Here is a 22,305-nt window from a genome sequence, read left to right on the forward strand (position 1 = left end):
CAGTCATTTAACAAATATTTATTCATTGTCTGCTACGTGCCAGGCATTGGTCTAGGTGCTGGGCAAATAGTGGTAAATAAGGCAGACTCTTACCCTTGAGAAGCTTATATTTTAGTTCAAAGTGACAGTAAACATGTAAACAGATAAGATAATTCATGAACTAAAATAAGGTAATGTTGTTGAAAGTGGCCAGAGGCTACTTTAGCCAGTGTGGTTAAGGGAGACCTTCAGAGCAGGTGGCATTTGGGTTGAGACTTGAACGATGAGAAGGCAATAGTCATGTGACAGTCTTGGGGGGAGAGCATTCTAGGTGGTCAAGGGTAAGTGCAGTGACTGAGACAAGAATGAGTGCTGCAAGGCTGAGGACAGAGAGAAGGCCTGTATGGCTGGATCACTGTGAGCCAGCGGGAACAGGGTGTGGAAGGGGGCTGGAAAGCTAGTCAGGGACTAGATTACAGATGGCCTTGGGCACTGTGGTAAGGAGGTTAGATTTTACCTGAAGCTCAGTGGAAAGCTTTTGGAGGATTTTTGGCCTGAGCAACTGGGTGATACTTTAGGTACTGTTTACTGAAACAAACAGTAGAAGACTTGAAGTGTGGATGGAATCAGTAATCCTCTATTTATTATGTATGTTATTATGTATGTATTATGTATGTTATTATGTATGTATTATGTATGTATTTATTATGTGTATGTTTTAGGCATCTGCTAGATATCTGCTAGTAGAAGACTTGAAGTGTGGATGGAATCAGTAATCCTCTATTTATTATGTATGTTTTAGGCATCTGCTAGATATCTAGTTGGAGGTGTTCAATAGGCAGTTTGACACATGCATCTGGAGCTTTAGGAGAAGTTAGGTTACGCATACAGATTTGAGGGTCCTCAGCATGTAGGTGGTCCATGAAGCCGTGGAAGTAGATGAGGTTACCTGAGAAGAAAGGAGAGATAGAGAAGGATGGCCCAGGTTGTAACCCTGGGTGATTTCAATACTAGAGGTCCGCTAGAGGAGGAGGTCCCAGCAAAGAAATATTGAAAACAGGTAACAAATTAGGTAGGAGAAATATCTGCTGAGGGTTTTGTCAGTGAAGCCTTAGAAGAAAGTCTTTCAGGCAGGAGGGAGATTAAACTGTGTCAGATGATGCTGAGAGATGTGGAGTAAGATGAGGATTGAGAATTGGGCATTGGTTTTGATGACTTTGATAAATCAGATTAGTGGTTAAGGAGAGAATGAGAGGAAAGGAAGTGAAGATAGCAAGAAAGATTGTCCTCTCAAGGCCTTTTGCTGAAAAGGTTAGCAGAGAAATGGGGCATTAGCTGGAGTGGGACCTGGAGTTTATGGAAGGTTTTTCTAGAATACATGATACTCAGTTATGTTTTGTGCCAGTGCAGTGAGAATAAACCAGTAGAGAAGAAGAAATAGATGTTGCAGAAGCTAATGCAGGTAACTCCAGGAATAAAGTCTGAGAAAATGAAAAGAGACAGGATCCAAGGCGTAAGTCTAAGAGCAAGGAGACTTGATTCATTTTAACAGGAGATAAGGCAGAGGATGAGTATATAAGCAGGTAGGAGGACGGAATTGATAGTGGAAAGATTGGTTATTATCTGATTGTGCCCATTTTCCTTTTGAACTATAGGACACGGTTATCAAAGCTTTATGCTTTGAAAGCCTTGCCAATCCCACTATTTATTCATACGTATGTGTATATTTTATATACACATATAAACTTTTGACTTTCGTTGTACTTTTTTTTTTTAACATTTAGATCTTAGATCCATGTAGAATTAGTTTGATGTATGATGTGAAGTAAAAATTGAACTTAATTTTTTTTCTTAAATAGTTAAATCTAGCTCTTTGGTATAATTGGTTCTGTTCTGGGCTTTCTGTTTTAATTTAAGGAATTGCCTATTTATTTTGTTGCCAATACCACACTGAAACTAGCTTTTAAAATAATACTTGTTCCTGAGGTAGGTTGCTGCAAAGAATATTTTTTATAGAACCTGATGAAGATTAACATAATGATTGATAATGACATATTATTTGGATATCAGAGATAGATACAATAATGTAAGATACTCAATGACATTGGAAAATAAAGGATTCCATAAAAGTGAGTTTTCTAAGATCCTCTTTAAATTGCGAAAATTGTTTTAACCATTGTGTTTGTAAATATTTCTCAAATGCATTTCACCTCAAATAACATACTGAGAGTAGTGTAGTTATCATAATGTAACTAATAGTTATAAGTTGTCCTCAGCAGCTCATGGCAAAGAGAAATGTTGTGGTGCCTCTCAGAAAAAGGCTCTAAATGACAGTGACTGAATGACAATGACGTTTCCCCCTCTCTCCGTGTCACTAGTTGCTTTTTTTTGGCCACGCTGAGCAGCTTGTGGAGTCCTAACCACTGGACCGCCAGGGAATTCCCTAGTTGCTTCTCTTTAGGTCCGTAAACATTTACTGACATATATTAAGATAAATGGTAAGGCACATTTCTTGACTTTGAGGTCTAGCCCTTTATATCTGCCTCCTCTGTCTCCTGTTTCTGTTGTGTTGTTGGCCAGGAGATTGGACAATCAGATTTGTTAGAATTGCATCTAATGAAAAAGTGAATATGCTGTGAGCTTATCAGAAGAATTTTCCTTTGAACTTTGAGTCATCTCTCTTACCTTCTCAAGGTACATTTTGTCCATGCCTGGTTCTCATTTATGTCCTGAAAAGTTAAAGTTACTAAATAAGTGCTTAGTTTGAAACCTAATCGTTTCTACCATGGGTAGTGGAAGTCAAAGAGAGAGCATATAGCGTAGTGGTTAAGAATGTGGACTTTGGACCCAGAGTGCTTTGATTAAAATTGAGGCTCCATCATAGTAAACTGTGACCTTGGCAGATTATTAACCTCTCTACCTATTTTTCCTTTCTGCAAAGTAGGGGCAGTAATAGTTCCTACCTCATAGGGTTCTTGTAAAAATTAAGTAGTTTAACGTATTTGAAGTACTTAAAATAGCTGTAATTTTTATTAATAGGGACTTAAAATTGTTATAAATACATTGATGTATTGTGCAATTAAAATGAATAAAATTAATAAGCTATTATGTTTTCTTGTTCTAGAAAACAAATGCAACAACTGATTTCTTATACTGTCTACTGACTTAGTCCTCTCTCTTGCTATCCACTCCCCCACCTCTCCCCGCAGTACACACGCATACACTCTTACACATGCCACAGAGCTGCTAGAGATACTGAACGTGCTTTGGGTGTTAGACTTTTCTTTGTGATACTCTGGGGGCTGTGGAATGAGGCAAGCTTATAAAATTATTTCCTTAAACTTACCTTCTTTCAGTTACTACTCACGTACAGTGAAATAAAGTTCAGGAATTGCCTTTTTTGAACTTAAATATAACGTCTACCACAGACTGTAAAATCCTCGATGGAGGAGGCCTTGTCTCTTAATTATGACCTTGAGACATTGTACAGCTCTATGCACATAAATGTTTGGTAAATATTTTACTGAATGAATATTGTATATGATAAACTAAAACATCCAGAATGATTTTTTTTTCTATGTGAAAACATTTTTTTAATGTTCAAAAAACCCCACAACTTACGAGTTCTGTTCCTAGAGTTCTTATACTTTGTGGAACAAAGCAACTTTCTAACCTTTTGAGCATACCCATGCTACTTGCTGGAGAAAATGGAGAAAAATATTTATTATTTGTAAGATAAAATAAAATCAATCTCCAGGTAAACAGATTAACCCTTTTTATATGTTTAGTTTGGATCTTTGATATATACATATTTAGTCTTCAAAGTCTATAGGTGTCATGTATATAAGTAACATTAATAGGCTCTGAAGTACTAACAGGTCCTTTTAAAATTAAAAACTAGGGGAAACACAGCTATCATATTGAGTTTGCTTTCTTTGTCAGAGGAGGTACAGGGGAGAATTTGGCGGCAGAATTCAAACGGGTCCAGAAATCAGTAGAAAATAATGATGATGTGCAGAACTTGGCTTAACAGGAATCCACTTTCTTTTTTTTTTAAATTAATTAATTAATTTATTTATTTTTGGCTGTGTTGGGTCTTCGTTGCTATGCGCGGGCTTTCTCTAGTTGCGGCGAGTAGGGGCTACTCTTTGTTGCGGTGCGCGGGCTTCTCATTGCGGTGGCTTCTCTTGTTGTGGCTCATGGGCTCTAGAGCGCAGGCTCAGTAGTTGTGGCTCACAGGCTCTAGAGCGCAGGCTCAGTAGTTGTGGCGCATGGACTTAGTTGCTCCGCGGCATGTGGGATCTTCCCGGACCAGGGCTTGAACCTGTGTCCCCTGCATTGGCAGGCGGATTCTTAACCACTGCACCAGCAGGGAAGTCCCAGGAATCTACTTTCTTATTAGTGTTTTTCCAGATGGTAGAATTATTTTTCTTAAATTCACAAATTCACATAACAACAACAACACTAATGGTGATAAAAGTCACAGCAGCCACTTTTTGGATACTTGCTTAGGACACTGTGCCAGACCCTGTACTAAGCTCTTCATATGCATTGTCTCAGTTAATCCTCACAGTAACAAACGCTGTGCAGTAGGTACGGTATTATCATCCCCATCTCACAGGATAGAGGCACAGAAAGATTAAGTAATTTGCCTAGGACTGTATGACAGAGGAGCAAATTTAAATCCAGGTTTATGTCTCCCTAGAGCCTGTGCTATTATGTATGTTGCCTTACAGATGCTTCCTGGAATTTTTAGAATAATTCCCAGTTCTCCAGCAATATTTTTTGAAAGTTTGCCTCTCTACTGTAGAGCTCATTATTCATTTATTTTCAATGTTAAATTAAATTTTAAGTTTTTATAGTTTTTTAAAATTTATTTTATTTATTTATTATTTTTGGCTGCATTGGGTCTTCGTTGCTGCGCGCGGGCTTTCTCTAGTTGTGGCGAGCGGGGACTACCCTTCATTGTGGTGCGCGGGCTTCTCATTGCAGTGGCTTCTCTTGTTGTGGAGCACGGGCTCTAGGCGTGCGGGCTTCAGTAGTTGTGGCGTGCGGGCTTCAGTAGTTGTGGCTCGCGGGCTCTAGAGCACAGGCTCAGTAGTTGTGGCGCATGGGCTTAGTTGCTCCGCGGCATGTGGGATCTTCCCGGACCAGGGCTCGAACCCGTGTCCCCTGAATTTGCAGGCGGATTCTTAACCACTGTGCCACCAGGGAAGCCCTATAGTTTTTATTTAACATAATTTCAGACTTTAGGGGAAAAGTTGAAAGAATAGTACAAAGAATTTCAATATTTCATCAAGATTTCTCAATATTAATATTTGCTACATTTGCTTTATCTTTTCCTTATCTTATCCACTTAAAGATACCCTCTTCCCCTGAATACTTTAGTGTGTATTTCGTTAGAACAATGAAATGTCATTCATTGCCTTACATAACAGTACAATCATCAAAATCAGGAAATTAATGCTGCTACAGGGCTGTTATTTAATCCACAGACCTTACTCAGATTTTGTCAGTTGCCCCAATAATACCTTTTTAGGAAAAAGAAAATCTGGGATAATGTGTTGCATTCAGTTGCCAGGTCTCTTCAGTTTTTTTGTTTGTTTGTTTGTTTTTTAATCTGAAAGAGTTCCTGAGACTTTGTTTTGAATGCTAGGTCTGTTTATTGCTACTGATGCATAGTTTCTACTAGGTTGTCTTAAGGGATAGAGCCAGGAGATAGATGTATGTATGCACACATAAACATGTACATACCCACACACCTCTCCCTTCCCTACCCCCCATCTATCTTTCTCGAAAACTATGACTTCATGCTTATACCTCCAATACCAGTCTAACACCATAAAGTTCATTCTCTCTTTTCTTTCCATATGTGTAACTTCCTTCTCCAACAGAGGGAAACCTGGTTTCCATTATCGGCAGTATATTTACTTACTTGCTTAATCCTTGAACATAAAAGTAATTTCAGAATTGTTAACCTATGCTTCTGTGAGAACTCAGCTACTAACTGGAGGTCATTGTTTGTTTAGAATATTTATCTCTAGGCTGAGGGCGTATAGTGTCCTAAAATCTGGTTCCCCTTGTCTCTCTCCCTTTCAAAATTGCTTATGTTATTCTGTTGAAGTTTGTATGGTGTATTAGTTTCCAGGCTGCCATAACAAAGTAGCACAAACTAGGTGGCTTGAAACAACAGAAATTTATCCTCTAACAGTTATGGAGGCTACAAGTTGGAAATCAAGGCGTCAGCAGAGTTGGTTCTTTCTGAGAACCCTGAAAAATATGTTCCCTGCCTCTCTAGCTTCTGGTGATGGCCAGCAACCCTTGGTGTTCCTTGGCTTATAGGTGGTTCCAGTCTCTGCCTCCGTCATCACAGAGCAAACACCCTGTGTCCAAATTTCCCCTTCATATGAGAACACCAGTCCTAGAGACTACCGTAAAGGCCTCATCTTAGCATGATTACAGCAAGACCCTGTTTCCAAATAGGATCACATTCACAAGTACTGGAGGTTCAGTTCACCATACCTTTTGGGCGGACACATTTCAACCCATGATACATGACCAGTTTATTTGTTTCTGTTTGTATTCATTTTGGGGATGCCTCCTTCATCGTTGATTTTATTTCTTTTAGAGTATTTTTTTAAGTATGTGCAACTTGAACATGATTCAGGGAAGTGTCATTCTTTTATCTTTTTTTATCCTATTCCCACTCATCCGCTGTTGATAACCACTATTTTTGGTCTCAGGTTTATCCTTTCCATGTTTTGTTTTGTTTACCCAAATGAGCAGATACATGAATATTTTCTTATTTTCTCTTCTTTTCTTTTACAAAAGGTAGCATACTATAGCTATCCCTTTGAATTTTGCCCTTTTCACTTAACAGTCTGTCTGGGAAATCATTCCACATTAATTCTCATTCTGCATAGTACTCCATCATATGAATCAGTCAGTGTTCCATGTGTGAGCCTCTAGGTTGGTTCCAATACGTTACATTTACAAATAACGCTGCTTGTAAAATTGATGTCATCCATATTGATAAATGCTACAAAACGAACCTCGGAAACATTATGCTAAATGAAGAAGCCAAACACAATAGGTCACATACTGTGTATTTCCATTTATGTGAAATATACAGCATAAGTAAATCCGTAGAGACAGAAAGCAGGTTTGTTGTTGCCAGGGGCTCTGGGGAGAGGGGGATGGGAAGTGACTGCTTAGTGGGTATGCGGTCACCTTTGGAGGTGATAAAATGTTTTGAAACTAGATAGAGGTGATGGTGGCACAACATTGTGAATGTACTAACTGCCACTGAACTGTACACTTCGTTACATGGATTTCACCTCAGCAAAAGTATATGTTACCCATATAATTTAAACAGCCTCTTGTTTTTCTTGCTGATGTTGGTGCTGTTGACATTTCGGCCACTGGATAGTCAGTGCATCTTTAAACTCCTCCCACAAAGAACAGACCCTGAAGTTTATCATTTTAATGACAGTGTGTGTAAAGTATACCCTGTCTGTTCACACCTTTTTTTGGTTGCCCCGTCAGAGTTAATTTACCTCCTCTGTCTTTCACTTTACAGAGTTACGTTTTGTTTTTCTGTTACACTGGAGAAAGTTGAAGTCTGATGATGCTGGCACTAAAGTATCTGTGTGGGAAAATGGGGGGCATAGTCCAGGATGGGAGTGGGTCATAAAGGATGTAAGCCAGAAAGATACTTAGGGCCAGATTGTGTACCATGATACCTTCTATTTCATGCCAGAATGTCTAGAGCTGTGGGTCATTGAAGGTTATTAGAGAGAAGACTAATATTTAGTCTGTGTTTTAAAAGATAACAGGCAGTAATGTGGTGAATGTACTGAAATGTAAGTCAGTACTGGAAACAGGGAGACCAGTGAAGAGGTATATTGAGAAGGGTATTAGGAAAAGAATGTGTATGTGTGTATAACTGAGTCACCTTGCTGTACAGCAGAGATTGGCACAGCACTGTAAATCAACTCTACTTCAATAAAAAAAATTTTTTACAGAAGGGTATTAAGGTTCAGGTTAACTGCTAAAACAAAGAAACCCAAAAATAAAGTGACCTAAACAAGATAGACATTTATTTCTCTCTCACGTTAACAGTTCTGAGGTGAGTCCAAGTTGGTAGTTCAGTTCTGTTCCATGAGGTCATTCAGGGATACATGTTCCTTCCATTTTATGCCATCACCCAGTAGAGCACTCATTCATCTGCTTATGTGAGGTTAGGTCACTGGTATGTCCATCTTTAGCTTGCTGGAAGAGAGACAGGTATTTTAAGGCAAGCAGCTTTTCTTTTAAGGAAGTGAGGTTGGAAGTCACATACCAGTCACATACTCATTTTTGTGCTAGAACTTAACTTCCATGGCCACACAAATGCAAGAGAGGCTGGGAAATGTGGTCTTTAGCTAGGCAGCTAGATGTCCAAAGAGATGGAAAGAATGGCCATTGGAGGCACAAATAGTAGTCTACCCCAGGAGGCAATTTGAGTATTATTATGAGGATTTGAACCAGGATTGTTATAGTAGGGCTAGAATTGAGATGTGTTTAGAAAGTAGACTGAAGAGAAAGAATATATTTCCATTCATCTGAGACATCTTGATTATGAGGTATTTAGAGATTGTGTAGTTGTGTACAGTTGTTAATTTGATCTACAGGTCTGGAGCTCAGGAGAGAGCTCTTGGCTGAAGGGGTGGATTTGGAGATCATTGGTGTTTGGTAGTAGTTGCAGTTGGAGAATTTCAAAAAGAAAGAGGGGGTCACTAGTACCAAATGTTGCTGATACGTCAGGTAGAATGAGAATTGATAAGAGGCCTTTGATTTGGCTCTTAGAATGACATGGACCTTTGCAAGAGTAATTTCAGCAGAGTCATGGAGTGAAAAATAGATTGTAGTGGGCTGAGGAATGAATGGAAGTCATGAAAAGGAAGCAAAGCTCAGACTGTTTTTTGAAGAAATTTGAGTGTGAAAGTGGGGACTGGTTTAATATAGGAGGAGCAAGGTTAAGGGAAGGTTTTTCACTTTTTAAAAAAAATTAATTAATTTATTTTATTTTTGGCTGCGTTGGGTCTTCATTGCTAAGCGCGGGCTTTCTCTAGTTGCAGGGAGTGGGGGCTACTCTTCGTTGCAGTGCACGGGCTTCTCATTTCAATGGCTTCTCGTTGTGGAGGAGGGGCTCTAGGCATGCGGGCTTCAGTAGTTGCAGCACTTGGGCTCAGTAGTTGCGGCACACGGACCCTAGAGTCCACGGGCTTCAGTAGTTGTGGCTCGCAGGCTCTAGAGCGAAGGCTAAGTAGTCGTGGCGCGGGGGCTTACTTGCTCCGCAGCATGTGGGATCTTCCCGGATCAGGGCTCGAACCTGTGTCCCCTGCATTGGCAGGCGGATTCTTAACCACTGCGCTATCAGGGAAGTCCAGGTTTTTCACTTTGAGGTAAGTTTGAGCATGTTTGTAGGCTGCGAGGAAAAATGTGAGTGGTGATAGAGAGAATAAAGGTATCAAAGACAATATAAATGATGGATCAAGGTTCTGAGAGGGCTTGGAAGGAGATAGGATCAGGAGGTACCTCTTTTGAAAAGAAAGAAAGTACCTCTTTTGGGATCACAACTTTGTAAAGGGCCAATAGTGGGCACAAAAAAAGATCAGTTTTAAGGTTGAGGAGAAGGTAGTGAAAGAAGATCTTTACATCAGGGTCTCCATTTTCTCAGATTTGGAAGCTAGGTCCATAGCTGTGAGTGAAGTTGAGGTGGGTAGGTATGATATCTGAGGAATAATGGAAATGACTTTTTATTGTTGTTTTAAGAGCCATTGTAGGAAATAGAAGAAACTGACTAGTTAACAGTGGTGGGACTGTTGTACAGTGTTATATACCTAATTGAAGTTAGAAATCAACCATTTTTATTATGCCCATTGACATAGCTATGCTACTATTCAAAAGCTGTTGCTAGAACATCACCTAAAAACAATATGTAATTAGTTTTCACCTATTAAAAGATCTTTTCTCTAGAAATTAGAATTATGGGGAAATTAGTATTAAGAGAATTAGACAAGGTACTACCCCAGGGTAGGTAAACTTGTCTCTATTTTATTTTATTTTTTTAAATTTATTTATTTATTTTTGGCTGCATTGGGTCTTCGTTGCTGGGTGCAGGCTTTCTCTAGTTGCGGCGGGCGGGGGACACTCCTTGCTGCGATGCGCGGGCCTCTCATTGCGGTGGCCTCTCCTGCTGCGGAGCACGGGCTCTATGCATGCAGGCTCAGTAGTTGTGGCACGTGGGCTCAGCAGTTGTGGCTCGCGGGCTCCAGAGCGCAGGCTCAGCAGTTGTGGCGCACGGGCTTAGTTGCTCCACTGCATGTGGGATCCTCCCCGCCCAGGGCTCAAACCCATGTCTCTATTTTAAAAACTGCTCATTAGTGCATTTCCTGCCCTGTTACATGAATTATCCATCCATGTTACCTTTTCCCCAAAGTCTCAGAGGATAACAAGCATATATTCGTAAATTTATCTTCAGCCTTACTCATAAAGTGGGTAAAAAAACAAACCTGAGAAATGCTAAACAGTTGTTTAATGAGAGATAGAAAAGAGAAAAGCAGTACCCAGATATGTCACTTGATGATCTCACCCGCCTGCAGAAAGTCTTCTTGATTCCCAATGTGTAATGCGAACCACTGACTTCTGACATTTTACTTAAAATGCTGTTAATATAAATTTAATATTTATTGTACTCCCATAATATACCACTATAGAAGAAAGTCCAGTTTCCATTTAAGACTATTGCTTCTAACAAGGCTTACATTTTCTTGATGTTTTATGAATTACATTGTAGTCCCAGAGATCTTAACAAAATATTAACCTACACTTGTTATTTCATATTTTTTATGATAGCCATTCTAACAGATATGAGGTGATATCTCATTGTGGTTTGATTTCTATTACCCTGGTGACTAGCGATGTTGAGCACCTTTTCATATACCTTTTGGCCATCTGTGTGTCTTCCTCAGAAAAATGTCTATTTCGTTCCTCTGCCCATTTTTAAATCAGATTGTTTGGGGTTTTTTGCCATTAACTTCTGTGAGTTTTTATATATGTTTTTTGGATATTAACCTCTTATCAGATATATGATTTTCAGATATTTTCTCTCATTCTGTAGGTTGCCTTTTCATTTTCTCGATGGTCCCCTTTGCTGTATAGAAGCTTTTTAGTTTTTTATCATAAAAAAGGCAAGAGATAAGTGTTGGTGAGGATGTGGAGAACAGGAAACCCTTGTGCACTGTTGGTGGGAATGTAAATTGGTATAGCCACTGTGGAAAACACTATAAAGATTCCTTAGAAATTAAAAACAGAGCTGCCAGATGATCCAGCAATCCCACTTCTGGGTATATATCCAAAGGATATGAAAGGATATCAAAGAGATATCTGTACTCCTATGCTCATTGTTCACAATAGCCAAGATATATAAACAACCTAAGTGTCTGTGGATCAATGGATAAAGAAGATGTGGTGTATTTATATATACAATGGAATATTATTCAGCCAAGAGAAAGAAGGAAATCCTGCCATTTGCAACAGTATGCATGGACTTTGAGGGCATTATGCTAATTGAAATAAGCTAAAACATTAAGTGAGTACATGAACTTCACTGAGGTAAGATATGTTTCTTCAAAACCAGTGTATATGCCCAAATTGGATATCTTTTGTGGAGAAATTGCTGCATAATAAACAAACCAAAAGATAAATCAGCAAGTAACCTCTTTTCTGAAGAGCATAATGTAATCAGTTTAATTAGCAAGCTGTTCTTTACACTCTGACATAAAATGGAGACAGGAATCTCAAATAACAAGAAAGTAAGAATCTGGCCATTTATCAGGCTGGAATAGCAGACACAGATAAAACCTCAAACTTAACAGGAAACGGTATTTCTCACAAGAATGATAGAGCTGTGAAGTGTCATAACAAACCCTGTCTTTGAATGACTATGGCTTGCCTACTCACTGAAAAACTTTGCTCTGGAAAATCAGACTACCAGAAACTTCACTTGTGTGTAATTATAGCAGCAAGAGTAAAACATCCCATTCTTGCCTGGAGAATTTGCCTGGAGAATCTAAGTGGGTTTTTTTTTGTTTGTTTGTTTGTTTTAAGCCTATGTTAGCATGCTGGAGAGAGGCTTAATTTTGTTTTTTAACATTTCCATTTAATTTTTTTAAATTAATTTATTTATTTATGGCTGTGTTGGGTCTTCGTTTCTGTGCGAGGGCTTTCTCTGGTTGCGGCAAGCGGGGGACCACTCTTCATCGTGGTGCGCGGGCCTCTCACTATCGCAGCCTCTCTTGTTGCAGAACACAGGCTCCAGACGTGCAGGCTCAGCAATTGTGGCTCACAGGCCCAGTTGCTCCGCGGCATGTGGGATCCTCCCAGACCAGGGCTCGAACCCGTGTCCCCTGCATTGGCAGGCAGATTCTCAACCACTGCGCCACCAGGGAAGCCCAGAATCTAAGTGTTTTTGACGTAGAGTAGCAGTCTTGATTTACAGCGGAGACACACAGCTTCAGATAAGGGGTTTCTGGACACAGCATCCACATCTATCTTAACTTCATAGTTCCTAAGGAAAGAGGACCTTGGTTCACTTTGCAGTCCAGTCCCTTTACACACAGCTCTGCTTTGCTCTAAGCCTATCTAAACACTGCTTCATGTAAATTTCACTTACACTTTACTCTTTCCCAAATCTTTTTTCTTTTTTAACTTTATTTTATTTTTATACAGCAGGTGGTTCTTATTAGTTATCTATTTTATACACGTAAGTGTATACATGTCAATCCCAATCTCCCAATTCACCCCCCCCCACCCCCCCCCCCCCCCCCGCTTTCCCCCCTTGGTGTCCATATGTTTGTTCTCTACAAATGTGTCTCTATTTCTGCCTTGCAAACCGGTTCATCTGTACCATTTTTCTAGATTCCACATAGATGCATTAATATATGATATTTGTTTTTCTCTTTGTGACTTACTTCACTCTGTATGACAGTCTGTGGGTCCATCCACGTCTCTACAAATGACCCAATTTTGTTCCTTTTTATGGCTGAGTAATATGCCATTGTATATATGTACCACATCTTCTTTATCCATATGTCTGTTCATGGGCATTTAGGTTGCTTCCATGACCTGGCTATTGTAAATAGTGCTGCAGTGAACATTGGAGTGCATGTGTCTTTTTGAATTATAGTTTTCTCTGGGTATTTGCCCAGTAGTGGTATTGTTGGGTCATATGGTAGTTCTAATTTCAGTTTTTTAAGGAACGTCCATACTGTTCTCCATAGTGGCTGTATCAATTTACATTCCCACCAGCAGTGCAAGAGGGTTCCTTTTCTCCACACCGTCTCCAGCATTTGTTGTTTGTAGATTTTCTGATGATGCCCATTCTAACTGGTGTGAGGTAATACCTCAATGTAGTTTTGATTTGCATCTCTCTAATAAGTAGTGATGTTGAGCAGCTTTTCATGTGCTTCTTGGCCATCTGTATGTCTTCTTTGGAGAAATGTCTATTTAGGTCTTCTGCCCATTTTTGGATTGGGTTGTTTGTTTTTTTGATATTGAGCTACATAAGCTGTTTATATATTTTGGAGATTAATCTTTTGTCCGTGGATTCGATTGCAAATATTTTTTCCCATTCTGAGGGTTGTCTTTTCGTCTTGTTTATGGTTTCCTTTGCTGTGCAAAAGCTTTTAAGTTTTCATTAGGTCCCATTTGTCTATTTTTGTTTTTATTTCCATTACTATAGGAGGTGGGTCAAAAAAGATCTTGCTGTGATTCATGTCAAGGAGTGTTCTTCTTATGCTTTCCTCTAAGAGTTTTATAGTGTATGGTCTTACATTTAGGTCTTTAATCCATTTTGAGTTTATTTTTGTGTATGGTGTTAGGGAGTGTTCTAATTTCACTCTTTTACATGTAACTGTCCAATTTTCCCAGCATCACTTATTGAAGAGACTGCTTTTTCTCCATTGTATATCCTTGCCTCCTTTGTCATAGATTAGTTGACCATAGGTGCGTGCGTTTATCTCTGAGCTTTCTATCCTGCTCCATTGATCTGTATTTCTGTTTTTGTGCCAGTACCATATTATCTTGATGACTGTAGCTTTGTAGTATAGTCTGAAGTCAGGGGGTCTGATTCCTCCAGCTCCATTTTTTTTTTCTTTTCAAGATTGCTTTGGCTCTTCGGGGTCTTTTGTGTCTCCATACAAATTTTAAGATTTTTTTGTTCTAGTTCCATAAAAAATGCTATTGGTAATTTGATAGGGATTGCATTGAATCTGTAGACTGCTTTGGGTATTATAGTCATTTTCACAATATCAGTTCTTCCAATCCAAGAACATGGTATATCTCTCCATCTGTTTGTGTCATCATTGATTTCTTTTATCAGTGTCTTAAGGTTTTCTGAGTACAGGTCTTTTACCTCTTTAGGTAGGTTTGTTCCTAGGTATTTTATTCTTTTTGTTGCAATGGTGAATGGGATTGTTTCCTTAATTTTTCTGATCTTTCATTGTTAGTGTATAGGAATGCAAGAGATTTCTGTGCATTAATTTTGTATCCTGCAACTTTACCAAATTCATTGATTGGCTCTAGTAGTTTTTTGGTGGCATCTTCAGGATTTTCTATGTATAGTATCATGTCATTTGCAGACAGTGACAGTTCTACTTCTTCTTTTCCAATTTGTATTCCTTTTATTTCTTTTTCTTCTCTGATTACTGTGGCTAGGACTTCCAAAACTATGTTGAATAAGAGTGGCGAGAGTGGACATCCTTATCTTGTTCCTGATTTTAGAGGAAATGCTTTCAGTTTTTCACCATTGAGAATGATGTTTGCTGTGGGTTTCTCGTATATCGCCTTTATTATGTTGAGGTAGGTTCCCTCTGTGCTCACTTTCTGCAGAGTTTTTATCATAAATGGGTGTTGAATTTCGTCAAAAGCTTTTTCTGCATCTGTTGAGATGATCATGTGGGTTTTATCCTTCAATTTGTTAATATGGTGTATCACATTGATTGATTTGCATATATTGAAGAATCCTTGCATCCCTGGGATAAATCCCACTTGATCATGGTGTATGATCCTTTTAATGTGTTGTTGGATTCTGTTTGCTAGTATTTTGTTGAGGATTTTTGTACCTATATTCATCAGGGATACTGGTCTGTAATTTTCTCTTTTTTGTTGTATCTTTGCGTGGTTTTGGTATCAGGGTGATGGTGGCCTCGTAGAATGAGTTTGGGAGTGTTCCTTCCTTTGCAGTTTTTTGGAAGAGTCTGAGAAGGATGAGTGTTAGCTCTTCTGTAAATGTTTGATAGAATTCACCTGTGAAGCCATCTGGTCCTGGACTTCTGTTTGTTGGAAGATTTTTAATCACAGTTTCAATTTCAGTGCTTGTGATTGGTCTGTTTGTATTTTCTATTTCTTCCTGGTTCAGTCTTGGAAGGCTGTGCTTTTCTAAGAATTTGTCCCTTTCTTCCAGGTTGTCCATTTGATTGGCATAGAGTTGCTTGTAGTAGTCTCTTACGATGCTTTGTATTTTGCAGGGTCTGTTGTAACTTCTCCTTTTTCATTTCTAATTTTATTGATTTGAGTCCTCTCCCTCTTTTTCTTGATGAGTCTGGCTAAAGGTTTATCAATTTTGATTATCTTCTCAAAGAACCAGGTTTTAGTTTCATTGATCTTTGCTACTGTTTTCTTTGTTTCTATTTCATTTATTTCTACTCTGGTCTTTATGATTTCTTTCCTTCTGCTAACTTTGGGTTTTGTTTGTTCTTCTTTCTCTAGTTCCTTTATGTGTAAGGTTAGATTGTTTATTTGAGATTTTTCTTATTTCTTTAGGTAGGATTGTATTGCTATAAACTTCCCTCTTAGAACTGCTTTTGCTGCATCCCATAGGTTTTGGGTCATCGTGTTTTCATTGTCATTTGTCTCTAGGTATTTTTTTATTTCCTCTTTGATTTTTTCAGTGATCTCTTGGTTATTTAGTAGCGTATTGTTTATCCTCCATGTGTTTGTGTTTTTACGTTTTTTTCCCTGTAATTCATTTCTAATCTCATAGTGTTGTGGTCGGAAAAGTTGCTTGGTATGATTTCAATTTTCTTAAATTTACCGAGGCTTGATTTGTGACCCAAGATGTGATCTATCTTGGAGAATGTTCCGTGCGCACTTGAGAAGAAAGTGTAATCTGCTGTTTTTGGATGGAATGTCCTATAAATATCAATTAAATCTGTCTGGTCTATTGTGTCATTTAAAGCTTGTGTTTCCTTATTAATTTTCTGTCTGGATGATCTGTCCATTGGTGTGTTACTGTCCATTTCCTCTTTCATAGCTGTTAACATTTGCCTTATGTATTGAGGTGCTCCTGTGTTGGGTGCATATATATTTATAATTGTTGTATCTTCTTCTTGGATTGATCCCTTGGTCATTATGTAGTGTCCTTCCTTGTCTCTTGTAACAGTCTCTATTTTAAAGTCTATTTTATCAGATATGAATATTTCTACTCTAGCTTTCTTTTGATTTCTACTTGCATGGAATATCCTTTTCCATCCCCTCACTCTCAGTCTGTATGTGTCCCTAAGTCTGAAATGGGTCTCTTTTAGACAGCATATATATGGGTCTTGTTTTTATATCCATTCAGTGAGCCTTTGTCTTTTGGTTGGAGCATTTAATCCATTCACATTTAAGGTAATTATCAATATGTATGTTCCTATTACCATTTCCTTAATTGTTTTGGGTTTGTTTTTGTCGGTCCTTTTCTTCTCTTATGTTTCCCACTTAGAGAAGTTCCTTTAGGTTTTGTTGTAGAGCTGGTTTGGTGGTGCTGAATTCTCTTAGCTTTTGCTTGTTTGTTAAGCTTTTGATTTCTCTGTCAAATCTGAATGAGATCCTTGCCAGTAGAGTAATCCTGGTTGTAGTTTCTTCCATTTCATCACTTTAAATATATCGTGCCACTCCCTTCTGGCTTGTAGAGTTTCTGCTGAGAGATCAGCTGTTAGTCTTATGGGAGTTCCCTTGTATGTTATTTGTCATTTTTCCCTTTCAGTTATTTTTCTTTGTCTTTAATTTTTGGCAATTTGATTGCTATGTGTCTTGGTGTGTTTCTCCTTGGGTTTATCCTGCCCGGGACTCTCTGCGCTTCCTGGGCTTGGGTGGCTATTTCCTTTCCCATGTTTTCAGGAAAGGAAGGGAAGTTTTTGACTATAATCTGTTCAGATATTTTCTCGGGTTCTTTCTCTCTCTCTTCTCCATCTGGGACCCTTGTAATGCAAATGTTGTTGCGTTTAATGTCCCAGGGGTCTGTTAGGCTGTCTTCGTTTCTTTACATTCTTGTTTTATTCTGTTCCGTGGCAGTGAATTCCACTGTTCTGTCTTCCATGTCACTTATCCCTTCTTCTGCCTCAGTTATTCTGCTATTGATTCCTTCTAGTGTATTTTTCATTTCTGTTATCGTATTGTTCATCTCTGTTTGTTCTTTAATTCTTCTAGGTGTTTGTTAAATATTTCTTGAATCTTCTCAATCTTTGCCTCCATTGTTTTTTTGAGTTCCTGGATCATCGTCGCGTCATTACTCTGAATTCTTTTTCTGGAAGGTTCCCTATCTCCACTTCATTTAATTGTTTTTCTGAGGTTTTATCTTGTTCCTTCATCTGGAACATAGTCCTCTGCCTTTTCATTTTGTCTATCTTTCTGTGAATGTGGTTTTTGTTCCACAGGTTGCAGGATTGTAGTTCTTCTTGCTTCTGCTGTCTGCCCTCTTGTGGATGAGGCTATATAAGAGGCTTGTGCAAACTTCCTGATGGGAGGGACTGGTTGTGGGTAGAGCTGGGTGTTGCTCTGGTGGGCAGAGCTCAGTAAAACATTAATCCATTTGTCTGCTGCTGGGTGGGGCTGAGTTCCCTCCCTGTTGGTTGTTTGGCCTGAGGCAAGCCAGCACTGGAGGCTACAGGCTCTTTGTTGGGGCTAATGGCAGATTCTGGGAGGGTTCATGCCAAGGAGTACTTTCCAGAACTTTTGCTGCCAGTGTCCTTTTCCCCGCAGTGAGCCACAGCCACCCCCCGCCTCTTCAGGAGACCCTCCAACACTAGCAGGTAGGTCTGGTTCAGTCTCCTGTGGGGTCACTGTTCCTACCCCTGTGTTCTGATGCACACACTACTTTGTGTGTGCCCTCCAAGAGTGGAGTCTCTGTTTCCCCCAGTCCTGCTGAAGTCCTGCAGTCAAATCCCACTAGCCTTCAAAGTCTGATTCTCTGGGAATTCCTCATCCTGTTGCTGGACCCCCAGGTTGGGAAGCCTGATGTAGGACTCAGAATGTTCACTCCAGTGGGTAGACTTCTGTGGTATAAGTGCTCGCCAGTTTGTGAGTCACCCACCCAGCAGTTGTGTGATTTGATTTTATTGTGATTGCACCCCTCCTACCATCTCATTGTGGCTTCTCCTTTGTCTTTGGAAGTGGGGTACCTTTTTCGGTGAGTTCCAGTGTCTTCCTGTTGATGATTGTTCAGCAGTTAGTTGTGATTCCGGTGCTCTCACAACAGGGAGTGAGCGCACATCCTTCTACTCCACCATCTTGAACCAATCTCTTTCCCAAATGTTATAACTATCTTTTCCTGTGTTTTGTGAGACGGCCCAAGATTCCCCTGGTGTACAGTCTTCCTTGTCGCAGTGGGTCAGTAAACCTGCTCTTGTCAGACTGCAGGCTTGTTCCTATGGTTTTTAGTCTGATGGGGCTAGCCCACTGCCAACTCTTGAGACTTAACTTCAAAAGAAAATTAAAATGGATCCAGATGAGAGCTTGTGGCAGAGCTTGGTAGTAGAATAGAACTCACAGACAGGTACTTTCAGGCTTCACTTTCAAGTTCTTATGTTGTCTTTTTTTTTCTTTTTGAGTTTTAAAGTCAGAATTTTAGAGCCAAAAGGTACTTTTTAGGTCATCTCTATGGATGGTTGTCAGATTTTTATAGCTTTCAAAAATTTTGGCGTTGAAAACTACCTGGTGGCAGGGAAGTATTCTTTGAACCATCTCTTCAGCCTAACGCTCACGTTTCATATTGCAGGAAAGTAGGCACACCATTTGTAATTTACCCAAAGCCACACATCTTATTTGTGGATCTGATTCCTCTCTTGACCTGTTGTTCTTTAGTTTTTCACACTAAAGATATAATATTTAATTAAAGTTACTTGTAATTATTCATTTGTGGTATTGTTTATAGCTCTGGTTATTAAGGTAGAATATAAATGCAGACAGATAACACTGATTAATTAGGTAGCACCTCATGGGAGCACCTCTTTTAAGTGGGGAAGTTCATTCCTCTTCCAACACAATGAAAAATACTGAGATTGATGAGCAGGGAAATTCGTAGTGAGAAAATACGTTATTATGTTTTGTTTCCACAAGAGCAATGTTTATTAAATTGTAGAGCAACATTTTTAGAGTGCGACTAGGTACCAGTAAGACTCCATTCCACAATTTTTTCATGGATCTCTAAAGTTAAAAGTTATGAACCTTCTTTCCTGTCAGCCTTTGACGTTAGTTTTTTCTGTCCTGAGAGGTAGGAGAGTGCTTTCTCTCCCTTCATCTTGCATCATAGACTGGCAAGACGTCAGGGACATGAGTTATCTGCTCCCTTTCCTCTCTCCCTGAGAGCGCTACTAAATCCCTTGCCACCAGTTGTTTATCCCTTGCCATGTGTTTATTGCCGTCATGAAGACAGTCATTGTTACATCATTTGTGATAATTACTTTTCAAAGGTTGATCATGGATTGCTTAGCCACGCTTTAACGTGTTAGAGCCATATTATGTCATAGTCAGCTTGAGGCTGACTATACTGGACAGATCAGATATTTACACATTGCAAGGGAATAATGCTCAAAAATAAAAAAGGCGTTTACTTAGTATATCTGCAGTTTCTTCCTCCTTCCTAACTCTGTGTCACTTCAGTGATTCAGCTTTATGAATATTTATTTAGTACTCAATTTACTGAGAATAGAAGATACATAGACATGGTTCCTGCCTTCAGGGAGCTTGTTGCCCAATGTGAAACCCAACCAGAGTGCTTGTCTAAGTAGCCTAACTGTAGGGATTTACCCGTTGAGTAGAGTGTGTGTATATAGTTAGTGGTGCTGGCAATAAGGAATGGTGGTGGCTGTGACTAGAAAAACTTTATCAGTTCACAGGTCTCTGAATAGCTAGCTTTGACTATTTACTTGTGAAATACTCTAGATAGGGACTATCTAGGCAAGATGCCATGTGAAACAACACTAATAGGACAGAAGAGTTAATATCTCCTGATTCACTTGGTAGGTCCCGTAGAGGTTGTGAGGTTCATTTCACTTGGGGTAATTAAGAAAGGAACAGTTCATCTGAGTCTTTAAGGCTGGCTGGGATTTGGCTGGCAGTATAAGAGAATGGAGAATAAGTATTTCATATGAGGATAATGCGAAAGCAAAAGTGGTATTGACTTACTAGGCCTGTTTGGAAAATAGTAGTCTCATTTAACTACAGTGGTTATGCTCTGTTTGGGCATAGCAGGAAATAAGATGTGAAAAGCAGATTGATTATAGTTTATGGAGAACCATAAATGTTTTACCCTAGAGATTTAGATTCTACCTTGTGAATGATGGGATTTTTTAAAATAGGTTAGTAACGTCAGTGTACACAGGACAGATTGGAAAAGAGAGACCCTTGTGGTAAGAAGACTTGTTCCTGTTACAGCATCCACACCTGAGTAACATGGAAGGCAGGGATGGGCAGGATTTTAGGGTGAAAGAATAGAACTTAAAATGTGACTGAAAGAATAGAACTTAAAATGTGACTGATAGGTGACAAGGGACAGGGATGAGTTTTATTCGGTTGTGCTTTATGCCTACATGACCTCAAGAACAGATCAAGAATGACTATAAAACTTTATTTTAAAATCAACTCTCGGGGACTTCCCTGGTGGTGCAGTGGATAAGACTCCATGCTCTCAATGCAGGGGGCCCGGGTTCGATCCCTGGTCAGGGAACTATATCCCACATGCACACCACAACTAAGGCGCCTGTGAGCTGCAACTAAGGAGCCCACGAGCCAAAACTAAGGAGCCCACCAGCCGAAACTAAGGAGCCCGCCTGCCACAACTAAGACCCAGTGCAACCAAATAAATAAATAAGTATTTTTTAAAATAAATTTAAAAAATAAAACAAAATCAAGCCTTGTGAGAGAGAACCACTAGAACATCCGAGAGCTTGAAGCATCTCAAAATTAGAGCTATCTCTGAATAATAGACTGTTGGTCTCGTTGGTAAGCCTGGTAAAGATAGAAGTTTTACCCATGTATTTTGTTCACTTGGTTTAAAATCTGTGCCATGCTTTATTTTTCCTTTTTTCTGTTCTTACTCCAGAAACATTTTTGAGCCTACTACAGACCTACTTTACATACAGAGACTCTAGCTGTGCTGCTGTAATTTTTAATAGAGTAGGATGACTCGTACTGGGAATTCACTTCTGAGTTATGGGTACCTGCCTTATTTTGGATCTTCCATTAGAGCTGCATAGATAAACCTGGCTCTGAAAAGAAGAGCTGGATCCAGGTAAGAGAAAAGGAGACCTAACAAGCTAGTCAGGAATCTCCGATTAAGCCATTCTTCCCTCGCTACCTGGAGACCATCTGTTCCCGCTGGGGAATGTTTTCTCAAATATACCATTAACATGAGAAGGCGGTGAAATTTGGTTCTCTGAGGATGAAAAAAATCTTAATGTATGAATCACAGATATACATACAGTACATAAACAGATATACAGAATACCTGTGGAATGAAATTTCACGGGGAGAGGCCATTAGGAGAACAAGGTTTATAAACATTGCATTAGAGTAGGACATTTTTGAGAGTGGGGATCATGTTTTATTTAAAACAAAAACTAAACCTAATCATCTGATAGAAACTACTTTGGGTATACCAAGCTGGGTATATTGATATTTTACTGCTTAGTTTCGGTAAGGGAATTTCTTTTTGATCCTGTTGAACCCACGTTCAAAGTTGATTCATGACAACTTATGCAAGTATAAATGATACTTATCTTAAGCATCGTTAATCATGAATACTAACTAAAAGACAGCCAAATAAATAGGCTGTAAGTTATGTTAAAAAACAAAATTCAACTGAGTAAATTTGTAGATCTAATTAATTGGATTTTTTTTTTAAAGAAACTGCCACTTTTTAAAATATTTATTTTATTTATTTTTTTGGCTGTGTCAGGTCTTAGTTGCAGCATGCAGGATCTTTTGTTGCAGCGCATGGGCTTCTCTAGTTGTGGTGTGCGA

General features: G+C 39.2%; 1 protein-coding gene across 3 annotated transcripts in view; it reads left to right on the plus strand.

Annotated features, from left to right (window-relative positions):
• Positions 1 to 22,305, plus strand: part of MAP4K3 (mitogen-activated protein kinase kinase kinase kinase 3) — a 198,008-nt gene that overhangs the window by 60,806 nt on the left and 114,897 nt on the right. Inside the window, exon 1 of one of the 3 annotated variants that reach the window (XM_036872295.1) lies at positions 21,471 to 21,574. The exons of the other annotated variants lie outside the window; for them this stretch is intronic. The gene's annotated coding sequence lies outside the window, so the exon portion shown is untranslated. Of the gene's footprint in view, positions 1 to 21,470; positions 21,575 to 22,305 lie in introns of those variants that run through there. 3 annotated transcript variants of the gene reach the window in all.

Source organism: Balaenoptera musculus, chromosome 13 (assembly GCF_009873245.2).
Source record: "Balaenoptera musculus isolate JJ_BM4_2016_0621 chromosome 13, mBalMus1.pri.v3, whole genome shotgun sequence".
NCBI classification, from domain to species: Eukaryota; Metazoa; Chordata; class Mammalia; order Artiodactyla; family Balaenopteridae; genus Balaenoptera; species Balaenoptera musculus.